This window comes from Gopherus evgoodei, chromosome 14, assembly GCF_007399415.2.
Source record: "Gopherus evgoodei ecotype Sinaloan lineage chromosome 14, rGopEvg1_v1.p, whole genome shotgun sequence".
Taxonomy (NCBI): Eukaryota; Metazoa; Chordata; order Testudines; family Testudinidae; genus Gopherus; species Gopherus evgoodei.
Window position 1 is genome coordinate 16,648,461 of NC_044335.1, and position 13,173 is coordinate 16,661,633.

Consider the following 13,173-nt stretch of genomic DNA (forward strand, 5'->3'; position numbering starts at 1 on the left):
TGGAGTGGCTGTCTGCTGAATTTGAACAGCCAAGTATGAGGGCTATTATAATAGCTCAGCAGGGCCGCCCAGAGGGGGGGGTCAAGAGGTGCAATTTGCCCCAGGCCCCAGGCTCCGCAGAGGCCCCCACGAGAGTTTTTCAGGGCCCCTGGAGCGGGGTCCTTCACTCGCTCGGGGGCCCCAGAAAACTCTTGCAGGGCTGGGCCCCGGAGCTTCTTCCGCTCCCGGTCTTTGCTGGCGGGGGAGTACTTCCGCTCCGGGGCGGAAGGACCCCCCGCCATTGCATTACCGCCGAAGCAGGACCTGCCGCCAAAGTGCAACCCGGTCTTCGGCGGTAATTCGGCGGCGGGGGGGCCCTTCCATTCAGGGACCCACTGCTGAAGTGCCCCGAAGACCCGCGGCGGGGGCCCCCCGCCGCCAAGTTACCGCCGAAGAGCGGGCTGCACTTCGGCGGTGGGTCCCGCTTCTGCGGTAATTCGCCGGCGGGGGGTCCCTGCCGCAGGTCTTCGGGGCACTTCAGCGGCTGGTCCCAGAACGGAAGGGCCCCCCGCCGCTGAACAGGGCTGGCTTTAGACATATCGCCGCGTGGGGGGCCCCCTGCCGCTTGCCGGTCCCACGGCTCCGGTGGACCTCCCGCAGGCATGGCTGCGGAGAGTCCGCTGGTCCTGCGGCTCCGGTGGACCTCCCACAGGCGTGTCTGCGGATGCTCCACCGGAGCCGCGGGACCAGCGGACCCTCCACAGGCACGCCTGCGGGAGGTCCACTGGAGCTGCCTCCCGCTGATGGCCCCAGGCCCCTGGAATCCTCTGGGCGGCCCTGTAGCTCAGCACAGAGGTATGTGGCTCAGGGAGGCTTTAAAAGAACATTTTAATAGTGAGCTTCAGTAGTAGGTGTTTCTGTAGTGTGCTCTACCTAGCCTTGCTGTTTTAGGGCCTAGTTTGAATCTTGTAGTGATTGCTGTGTGTGTAGGAATATAACATTGTCAACATTGTCAATGCACCAATGAATATTATCTGAGTGATGTGATGGGTGCTGTGACATAGTGAAGTAACAGGAAATGAGCAGGTCTGACAGCCCCCAAGCACCAGCCAGCATATGTTATGAAGTAGTAAATTAAGGGAACAGAACTTAAGAAGGGGAAAGAATACACACTTCCATTTCAGGTACACATACACTGAACAGTGAAAGCAGCTGTTAGTATATGTGAAGCTCTGATTGTCTTTAATCCCCTCCCCCCCTCCGGGTGGAGTGGTAAGGAGTGCACTGACCCCTGATGCCACATGGAATGTTGAGGGACATATAGGGACGTCCTGATATTGAGTTCCCTATGGGCTACAGCTTGAGGCAAGCACAGGTTTGCTGAACCTGCAGGTCTGCAGCATCTCTGTTTGATGTCTGAGAAACACAAGCATCTCCTGCTGCACATCCCTCTCCTTGGGTGAAAATCAGGAGGGGGTGGGGGGTATTAGGAGCCTATATAAGAAAAAGACCCAAAAATTGGGACTGTCTCTATAATATTAGGACATCTGGTCACCCTACCTGCGCCTTTCTCCTCTCCCCTCTCTCCTTCTCTATGCTGTCTGCAAGGGTGATCCTCTGGGTCCTGTGCTCATTCTCTGAGGGAGCACTGGCTTGTAGGATCTCATGGAACACGTCATTCCATGTCCTCTTCTTTTTCCTCCTTATCTGGCTCAAGTGTTCTGTGGCTGTGGAGGGGGAGACCCTGAAGGCCACAGTGCCAGCAGCTGAAGATACAACACACAGAGGTACCCGTGTCAGCGTATACATGACAGAAATCAAAACTTAAGATACTGATCCATCCATGTTGTAAGCACTACATTCTCACTTCTGCTTGGGATTGACACAGCATGGTGCTAGTCACAGCACCAGTCATAGTGAATATGGCTCTCTGGGAGGTTCGGAAAATGAGGAGGAATAGCTCGCTTGCATGATTCTAGTAATATATGGCAATGGAACTGAATACTGGAACTGTTTTCCACAGGGAACAGTGATTTGAGCTGACATCTCACTCCTGAGGGTAGCAGAGGCAGAGAGAGCACAGCGGCTGCTGGCATTCCGATGCAGCCAGGGCCTGTACACTGCTAGTAATCTCTGAGTGGCATGGGAAAGTGTCCTCCACAGATGGCTTGCAGATCTTTGTAAGACTAGCAGGTCTACAGCTCAGCACCAGATTGATTGTTGACCTCCCTGGCCTTCTGGTGTGCCTCCTTGCCTTTCCTGCAGCATTGCTGCTGGTCTCTGTTGTAGCCCTTCTCCTGTATCCCTCAAGCAATCTGTTCATAGATGTCCATATTTCTATGGCTGGATCAGAGCTGTGCCTGCACAGCCTCTTCTCTCCACAGACCCAGAAGATCCAATATCTCCTGTCTACTCCATGCAAGAGCATGTCTGGAGTGTGTAGCTGGGCAGTTGCACTTAACAATGGAGAGTGACTAGGTGTGCTCACCAAGCCAGGCAACCAGGAAAAAGAATTTCAAAAATTCACAGGGCTTTAAAGGGGAGGGATGGCTTCCTGTCAACTAACCCTAGGCAACAGAGTTCACAACCGTGACCAGAGAGGGTGGGGCATTGTGGGACAGCTCCTGGAGGTCAGTAACAGTCATTGAAAGCAATGCAGTGTCCACGCTGTCACTTCATTGGCCTAACAACAACTATGACTCTGCCGCTCGGGGAGGTGGTGTTTTTAAGTCGGCATAGCGGGGCACTTATGTTGGTGGGAGCCAAATGTAAATGAAGACACATCCATAGCTAGGTTGACATAAGTATGGATGTGAACAGCTGTGCTGCTGCAGCACTTCAGTGCAGACACTACCTATGCCAATGGCGGGGTTCTCCTGTCGCCATAGATAATCAACCTCCCCAAGAGGAGGTAGCTAGGGTGATAGAGGAATTCTTCCATCGACATACCACAGTCTACATGGGAACATAGGCTGACTTAACACCACCACTGAGGGGTGTGGATTTTTCACACCTCTGACCGACATAAATAAACCGATCTAATGTTCTAGTGTAGCCCAGGCCTCAGTCTTGGCATTTCAAAGAACTAATCTGCTATTATGCTCCGATTTTAACAGAAGTGTTATTCATATAACCTTGGCGTGCTTTCCTTTATGGTGTTTCACATGTTAGAGAAACAGTAATGAACTCTGTTGTTCAATATTATTCCTTCAGCTCCCATCACATGGCTACCAGCCAGCACAGTACCTCTATTGTTGGGCGGTGTCATGCTCACACAAGTGCCATGTCCCTACAGGGCTCCGATGTGGGAAAGCAAGGAGAGATGGTTCTTTGTCCTGTCAGAGGCTGGTTGAGTGGTGGCATAATATATTTATACAAAGGACAATGAGGATTGTAAACCTGTCAGATGGAGACAGAATTAAGAGCAAAGAATATACTTTCTTGAAAACAATGGCAATAAAGACCCATTCTCACCTCCTATATAGAAGGATCCTCCCTACAATAAAATATTGAGGCAGCATCAGAATCAAGGTCCACAAATCCTGCCTCCACCAGTGGCAGCCCACACATCACATGTATGCACTCTTGTGTGAGGCCCCCTCACTGGGCAAGAATCAAGAAGTTTTTGCCCAGCAACACTCTGTTCCTGGAGTTAGCTCTGCAGTGAGGTAATCAGCAGGTTTCTACACGGGCAATCCCAGTGCTTTGAACTGTACCAAACTTCCTTTTATCCAATACGCCTTTAAGTCGTTCAGACTAATACAGTGGTCCCCAACCTTTTTGGCTGGCGGGTGGTGTGGCAGTGGAGCACCCGCCGAAATGCCGCTGAATTTCGGCAGCATTTCGGCGGTGACGCCTCTTGATGAAATTGCTTGCCGTCAACAAGCGACGTCATTGAGAGGCGTCCCCGATGAAACTTGGGGCCCAGCTCTTCCAGCCAGGGGCAGCTCAAGCCTTTTTGTGGCACCAAGCACGGCAGGCAAGTTGCCTTCAGCGGCTTGCCTGCGGGAGGTCCCCGGTCCCTTGGATTTGGTGGCTTGCCTGCAGGAGGTCTGCTGGTCCCGCTGCTTTGGCGTACCTGCTGCCAAATTGCCGCCGAATCCGCAGGACCAGGGACCTCCCGCAGACAAGCCACCGAAGGTTGCCTGACGGCCGCCCTCACAGGGACCAGCAGGGTGCCCTCCACAGCTTGCAGCCCCAGGCACGCACTTGGAGCACTGGTGCCTGGAGCCGCTGCTGCTTCCAGCAAGCTGCTGCATGACCATAGGTAACTCAGTCTGATTTTGTGCCTCTGTTTCCCCTGCCTTTACTTGTTTAATCTGTTTAGATTGTGAGCCCTTTAGAGCAGGAACTCTTTCTGGTTGTATAGCACTTGGCCCAACAAAGCAGGAATTAGATTGGGGCTTCTAGGTGCTACTATAAAATGGTGATATGGAGAAAATCAGCATATATGTAGCTATTTACTCTAGAACATTTATGATATATATATGCCCTGATCCTGCAAACAGGTACTCCTGTTCTTAACTTTATGCATGGGAGAAGTCCTTGAAAACCAATAGAACTTCTCCCACAGGTAGACTGTGCACATACACTACTGTAGGATTGGAGCCTACTTAGTACCAATGGTTTTGAAGTAATAAATATTTGAGGTGCTGAGTTCACAAACATGGGGGAGGGATAGCTTGGTGGTTTGAGTACTGGCCTCTTAAACCCAAGGTTGTGAGCTCAATCCTTGAGGAGGCCATTTAGGGAACTGGGGTAAAATTTTGTCTGGGGATTGGTCCTGCTTTGAGCAGGGGGTGGGACTAGATGACCTTCTAAGGTCCCCTCCAACCCTGATATTCTGTGAAATATTTATGCATATGGTTAACTTGACCTCTATGAATAATCCCATTGACATAGCATGCTTAAGATTAAGCATGTGCTTAAATCTTTGTAGGATCAGGGCCCCAGACTGTAAGCCCTCTGGAGCACTTGCCCTGCACATTGCCTACCACAATGGGGGCTTTGATCACTGATTGGAGCCCCAAGTGCTACTGGAATACAAAGAATAATGAGTAGGAGTCAGTGAAGAATCTTCTTGCCTTTGCTCCCAAAGCCTGTTTCAAATCTCCTGCCAAGCCTTAGAGCTCAAACCCCATACATAGAGAGAGACAAATGGGTTTTTCCCACCAGCTTCATCAGACTACAGCTATTCTGTGGTTCCATTTTATAAACTCTCCACAGAAACCAATTATTGCTGGTGGAGAGCTAACCACCGTAGGCATATGTGAAAACTTGGCTCACCTCTGGTTCTGTATGCAGACTGGATTGAAGGTTTGCAAAATCCAGACCAGAGATAGTTTTGATGGATCCTGATTGCATGTATCAGAACCCCCTTCCTCCCCTCACCCCTTCCTCAGTTTCCAGGGGTGGCAGAGAAATCGGGTAAATGGTTCTGTTTCTGCCCATCTGAATAAATTAAAACTTTCCATTTTCTTCATTAAAGAAATGGCAAGTGTGTTGTTCTGCACCTTTTCCCTGCTTCTGTCACCTCCAGAAAAGCTCTTACCCAATACCAGGCACTATTTGAGGAAGCAGAGATTAAGTAAGAGGCAGCAGCTGGGGACATATGATGCTGCATTTAGAAACTGCCTCTCTGGTTGACAGCAACTCCCGTAAATGACCCCCATATACGGGGGGAACATCAGATCCCTCCCTCTCTGAAGATCCCTTGCAAACACTTGCACCATTCACTTTTTGTGTCTACAATGCTGCTTCTTGCACAACAGCAGGGGAATGGAGAGGAGGAAGGAACAGGCTGGGCAGTGAGATCTGGGGGCGGGGTGGACTAAGGTATCCAAGTAAGTGACAGGAGACTCTCTTTGCAGCTTGTGCAACCAATGTGTGTGCCGAGAGATCACAGTGCCCGGGCTCAGGATGGAAGCAGCTTTCCTGTTAGCTACATGCCGTGAGAAGGAAAGGAGAAGTGAAGCCCCTTTGGTAACAGGAAGACATTGAGGAGAAGGCAACGCCCAGCCCAGGCTGCACAGGCCCTGCCCTTTCCCCTCATTGGATGCACCTGCTGCACTGCGTGTCTCTGTCACAAAGAGCTTGCAGTCATCTACCACGGGGCTAATGACTGTATCTGTGTCTCGAGTGAGGCAGTCTCAAGATGCATCTTGAGTGCCTTACCCAGCAGCCCAGGGGCAATTCCAAAGGCCAGTTTCTCAACCCAGGTGCGGCTACTATTTTTTTAAATGAGTCTAATAAAGTAATAATTAAGTTCATGTTGAACAATGGCAGGAGATAAAGAGGCAGGCAGAGCCCCCTCTAAATCTTTATTCCCATTGCATCAAAGATGGCCTGAATTTAGTGTAAGGGAAAGATCTTGATCCATTGCCCGCTGTGATATTTCCATTGACTTCAGTGGGCACTAGATCAGGTCCCTAATCTTTGATCTCTGCTGTCAGCAGGAAGCCAGTTATTGCCAGCTGAGCTGGTGGATGTAGTGATGTGTGATACTCATCCCCTAGGGAATGGATGGAGATCAGCCAACACTTGTCATATGTGCACTGAACAGCCATCATGGGGTAAACTTGTTGTCTACCAAATGCAGGCATGTTTCTGGAAATCTGCCTGTATGCCTGCAATTGGATGTGCAAAATGTCCATCCAATTTTCACACAGAATTTGTGCTCAATGCTGCAGTTGTGATTGTGAATGGATAAATAAATGCATTTGGGTATTCAGTGACTCGATATACAGTCATCATCATATTTTTGGCACATACTTTTAAGCACCCTAAGCACTATGAATATCAGGCCCAAAATGTGCCATCCCTTCACTAATTTATGATGTACCACATTGAGGTTTAAAGTGGACTTGCTCAACATTTTGGGGATAGGACTAGGGTGACCAGATGTCCCAATTTTATAGGAACAGTCCCAATATTTGAGGCTTTTCCTTATATAGGCACCTATTACCCCCCACTCCCCTCCCGATTTTTCACACTTGCTATCTGGTCAGCCTCGATAGGACTGCAGGGCTGACATCGAGACGAAAAATGACAAACGTCATTGTCACTTTTCTAGATGTTTCCTCAAGTCTTTTAAATACAGCAATTCTCCTCCATTTAGTGGGCATTTATGAGCCTCCTTGGGTATCTAATTGTCATTGACAGATGTGATCTCCAGGCCTGAAGGAGCACCCCTGTCATTCATGGAGCAGACTGGGATGTCTTGCTTGAGCTGAGTGTGTGTGCGTGTGTGTGTTTTCTGAAAGGGGCATGGCCTGAAATCAACTTCATCAGCTGCTGAGCAAATGCCCTGCAACATAGGGCACCTTCAACTCCCATTAAGTGGCTGGATGTTGACAGCACTCAGCCCCTCACAGGAGTACTCAGATGTTGCAGGTTTGAGCTCCAAAAAGCTGATTCCATTGCTGTGGCTGGACAATCTATAACATTCCCACTTAGCCCATGGCTGCACAGGCACAATTATTATGATTTATTAATTTGTGTTACCATAGTGCAGTGGCTCTCAAAGTTTTGTATTGGTGATCCCTTGCACATAAACAAACCTCTGAGTGCGACCCCCCCTCACTTTATAATTAAAAACACTTTTATATTATTTAACACCATTAAAAATGCTGGAGGCAAAGTGGAGTTTGGGGTTGGAGGTTGACAGCTTGCAACCTCCATGTAATAACCTCGCGACCCCGAGTTTGAGAACCCTGGCCAAGTGCCTGTTTTCACAATACATGAAGTGCAGGCTGTTCTGAATGTGTCCGGCGCCAGCATTGCGATGTGACTGATCAAACATACGACCCAGGGCTGGATTTTTGCAGAAGTCTTGGCTAATTTTTAGACCATTAGTAACATGTAGCCATAGAAGATAAGATGATGAACAGGGCAATCAAACCTCATGTTGCAGAGTGCAAAGAGTTCATCTGCCCATCTTAGACAGAATTATTTTCCCCCAGTGTACAGGTTGCACAATGACAGAGGTGCATTACTGAGGGGGCATTTGAAGTGGCAGGTGTGGGTCACTGCAGGAAGCAAGATATCAGACTTGACAGACCCATGGTTTGACCCAGATGAGAATGGCAAATACTTTGTTCCGGTATTTTATAAAAGGAAATTATATAATTATCCTGCAAACAGCAGCCTCACCCCATCGTTACACAAATTTCCACAAGAGTATCAAGGGGTAAATCATAGTCTAGTAGTTTATAGCACAAGACTAACAGCCAGCATTCTATTCCCAGCTCTCTGTGCCTCAGTTTCACCATTTGTAAGCAGCATGCCAACATTTTTACGGCTGACTTAGAACAAAGCTTCCTCAGCTCTCATCCCCTAATGCCCCTACCTCTACTTGTGCTACATTGATGACATCTTCATCACCTGGACCCATGGGAAAGAGGCCCTTGAGGAATTCCACTAGGATTTCAACAATTTCCACCCCACCATCAACCTCAGCCTGGACCAGTCCACACAAGAGATCCACTTCCTAGACACTACAGTGCAAATAAGCAATAGTCACATAAACACCACCCTATACCGGAAACCAACTGACTGCTATACTTACCTACATGCCTCCAGCTTTCATCCAGACCACATCACACGATCTATTGTCTACTTCCAAGCTCTAAGATACAACCGCATTTGCTCCAATCCCTCAGACAGAGACAAGCACCTACAGATCTCTATCAAGCATTCTTAAAACTCTCGTGAAGTGAAGAAACAGATTGACAGAGCCAGAAGGGTACCCAGAAGTCATTTACTACAGGACAGGCCCAACAAAGAAAATACAGAATGCCACTAGCCATCATCTCAGCCCCCAACTAAAACCTCTCCAGAGCATCATCAAGGATCTACAACCTATCCTGAAGGATGATCCCTCACTCTCTCAGACCTTTGGAGACCAGGACAGTCGTCGCTTACAGACAGCTCCCCAGCCTGAAGCAAATACTCACCAGCAACTAAACACCATACAACAAAAACACTGACCCAGGAACCTATCCCTGCAACAAACCCCGTTGCCAACTTTGTCCGCATATCTATTCAAGGGACACCATCATAGGACCTAACCACATCAGCCACACCATCAGGGGCTTTTACACCTGCACATTTACCAATGCGATATATGCCATCATGTGCCACCAGTGCCCCTCTGCCATGTACATTGGCCAAATCAGACAGTCTCTGTGCAAAAGAATAAATGGACACAAATCAGACATCAAGAATTATAACAGGGGTCGGCAACCTTTCAGAAGTGGTGTGCTGAGTCTTCATTCATTCACTCTAGTTTAAGGTTTTGCATGCCAGTAACGCATTTTAACGGTTTTAGAAGGTCTCTTTCTATAAGTCTATAATATATAACTAAACTATTGTTGTATGTAAAGTAAATAAGGTTTTAAAAGTGTTTAAGAAGCTTCATTTAAAATTAAATTAAAATGCAGAGCCCCCCGGACCGGTGGCCAGGACCCAGGCAGTGCAAGTGCCACTGAAAATCAGCTCGCATGCTGTTTTTGGCACGCAGGCCATGGGTTGCCTACAGTTGATCTAAATGGACGGTCCCTATAGATTTTGCCCTTTCTGGCTTCCATCTCTCCCTGCAATATTGATCCACGCAAACACCCCAGATACTTTTCAAGTTCAGAAGACGGTAGCTTGTGCATTTAAGAGGAAAAGCAGTACTGTACCAGCAACAGGGCGGCGGTGAAAGGGGGACACTGCTACCACAAAAAGGAGCATTAGGAGGTTCTTTCAAATGAACCTGTGCACCGATTACTCTTATTGACACAGTGCCCAGCTTCTCCCTTTCGGTGATGCCAGTGGCTCAGAGAAGCAGCTCAGCTGCAACTCCTGACATGAAACTGACACAGCAGGGATTGGAGCTCTCAGAAGCAGCCCTGAAGACCCAGGTCCCTGCTGCCCAAAAAACTCATATGGCTGCTTCTAGGGGCCCACTGCACTCCCCACTGCCTTCCCCTTTGAGATTGCAGATCCGCTGTGATGCAAGACCTACCCAGATCACTCTGCAGTTTGCACATTGTAAATCTGAACTCTACTGGGGCTGAAAGCTGCCCAGACGAGGGGTCCACTCTCGCCCAAACTGAAGTGCCACTGTGTTAGGATGCACAGGCACAGCAAGAGCCTCCCTGTTTCCACCTGCTCTTTCCAGAGGCTGCAAAACCCTTCTAGCCCCACCGCTGCCCAGCTGGTTCAGGGGCGCTGGGGCACAGCCCCCTCCTGGGCTGATGCAGTGCCAGAGAAGGGGAAGGAGAGTGTGGAGCATGAGGCGGCAGCGGGGCCATGCAAAGACGGGGGCCAGTTGCGACTCGCGGTGCCTTGCACCAGTCCAGGCTCCTCTTTTTAATGTCCAGGGGCCAGGAGAGAGTCACACAAGCCACTCATGCAGCATCTGGGAGCCCTAATGCACCTGCTTCCCAGAGCCCAGTCTCCCCAGTGCTCCCTGAGCCTGTGGGCAGGGGCTTGGAACTCACATCCAAGATCACCGAGGTGCCTTTCCGGTGCCCCATGGGTAAGAATCTCTGGCTGGTGGCTGCTTACCCTTCCTGGAGGAACTCCCTGTTGGAGAGCAGCTGGCTGAGTGAGGCCGGTAGCCGTGGACCCCAGACCGGCAGTGGGCTGAGCCGCTCAGCCCGCAGCTGCTCTGGGGTCCTGGTCACCGGCCCCACTCAGCCCACTGCCGGCCTGGGGTCCCGGCCACTGGCCCTGCTCTGCCTGCTGCTGGCCTGGGGTTTCTTTCACCCAGGCGAGCAGCAGCTCTAGTGGGACCAGCAGCCAGGATCTCAGCTGGCAGCAGTATGCTATTAAAAATTGGCTCGTGTGCCACCTTTGGCATGCATGCCATAGTTTTGCCAACCGCTGAATATAACGTTAAAAAAACCAGTCGGAGACACCTTCAGTCTCCCTGGACACTCAATAACAGACTTAAAAGTGGCAATTCTTCAACAAAAAAACTTCAGAAACAGACTCCAGTGAGAAACTGCGGAACTGGAATTAATTTGAAAACTGGACACAATCAAAGTAGGTCTGAATAAAAGACTGGGAGTGACGGGTCACTACAAAAATGTACTTTCCCCATACTATTTCCCCCTACTGTTACTCACTCCTTGTCAACTGTTTGAATGGGCCCTGATTACATTGACCTCATTACCATACAAATGTGATTTTTCCCTCCCTTGGTATTCTACTGTTTAGAATAGCCCCCTTCCACTTTAATTGAATTGTCTCATTAGCCTGACCCCCTACTTGGTAAGGCACCTCTCATCTTTCATGTACTGTGTATTTATACCTGCCTACTGTATTTTCCACTCTTGCCAGGGCTGCCCAGAGGATTGAGGGGGCCTGGGGCAAAGCAATTTCGGGGTGGCCCTTCCATAAAAAAAAAGTTGTAATACTATAGAATACTATATTCTGTGGTGGCCCCTGTGGGTCCAGGGCCTGGGGCAAATTGCCCCACTTGCCCCTCCCCGCCCCAGGCGGCCCTGCTCCATGCATCTGATGAAGTGGTTTTAGCCCACGAAAGCTTATGCCCAAATACATTTGTTAGTCTCTAAGGTGCCACAGGTACTCCTTGTTGTTTATACTGTTCTTGTTAGTTTTGCAGAGGTGTTTTGAAGCATAATTAAGATTTGTGATTTTCATATGGGAGGCACTAGAGAAGGACAAAGGTGGTAGTAGTATTATGAACATGATTGCTTAATAGTAGGATGTACATGGATCAACCATAACAGTTAAAAGAGGGGAGCTTTTCCTCAGCGGTCTTTGGAGGATCAGGCTATCTGGTGAAACAGGTGGTCTTCTCATTTTGGCCTCCTTAAACATAACATTGGGAGTCAGTTTCAAAGTCAGGCAAAACTAAACAATCATGGATACAAATGAAAAGTACAGAAAGCTCTTTGCTATATTTCCTATTCAGTCTTTAGGCATTTGCCTCTTAATATGTGTGTGCTTATTAGCTGGAGATGGGAATTAACATGCATGATTGTGAGATATTTCCCTAGAGAGTAAAAATAATGTCATCTACCTTTGAAATAATTTTACCAGACAGAAGGTGAAGCTGTATTTTGCAAAATTAGGCCCTATTTAGTAAATGTTGTGGGTCAGTATTTTTAAAGCAGCCACCATCCAGACTCTACATTTGTGTCTACAATTTTTTGTACATGCAAAGCCCACATTTGCGCACACAATCCAGGCCTATATTTTCAGCATAGTGCATACACAAGGGTTTAGACATTTGTTTACACTGCTTCCCAGTTTTGCTTGCAATCTAGTAATAGCCCACCAAAATGACTTGGGTTGGAGGAGCGGGGGCCTGCTGGGAGCAGGACCTCAGGACGACACCATGTCTGGGAGACTGGGTCCAAAGCCATTTTTGCGGCTATAAGCATGGCCTCCGAAAACAGAGAGAGCACACTGCCCTTCTGAAAATTGACGGAGTTTATGCCCGTGATGAGACTGAATGCAAATTACTAGTCATGCAAGTGCACACCATTACTCGATTTGTACATGAACTGCAGTAATTGGCATATGCAAATTAGATGCACAAATATATGCATATAGTTCTGAAAACTTGGGCCTACATTTTTATGTGCAAGCGAAATACAATGTGAGGTGTTGCCCACATAAGATGCATGTGAACATTTGAAAATGTGCCTCTTTACAGTTGCTGTGTACGATTGCCTTCAGTCTAGGAGTCAATATACGTCAGTCTGATTTGGGAAGCACTCCTGAAAATCGGACTAATTTTTCATTGCTCATTAACCATGCTAGGGTTAGGTAAACAATCCACAACAAACAATTTGTTAGGTGCTTTAACCCTTTTTCCTCTTTACAAACTGAGCTGGATTGTGGAATCTCACAGTGCTCCTACGCAGGCTCTGCCACCTGTCAAACTACCTCACCCAATTTTTCACTAATTAGTTTCCCATAGCCGGGTGGTTACCCCGCTCTGGCCCTGAAGGGCTTAAAACAGCCCTAGGAGAGGGCTCTGGCAGGGGAAAAGCTGGGCTGATTGGGAAAGTAGCCACACCTGTAGCCATTGCAATCAGGGCCCAGCTGGCCCTTATAAGAAGGGCAGTGTAGCCAAAAGGAAAAGACATTTCCCATTCAGCTTCAGAGGGTGAAGGACTTAGCTGCCTGGGAGCTGAGGGTGCAGGCACAGAGCAGGGCTGGGGAAAAGTG

General features: G+C 48.7%; 1 long non-coding RNA gene across 1 annotated transcript in view; it reads left to right on the top strand.

The window, feature by feature from the left end:
- The window catches only part of LOC115635297, a 28,232-nt gene extending 21,585 nt beyond the window's left edge, over positions 1–6,647 (top strand). Inside the window, exon 3 of the long non-coding RNA XR_003996557.1 lies at positions 5,850–6,647. This is a non-coding gene — a long non-coding RNA (uncharacterized LOC115635297). The remainder of the gene's footprint in view (positions 1–5,849) is intronic.
- Positions 6,648–13,173: the final 6,526 nt, after the last annotated feature.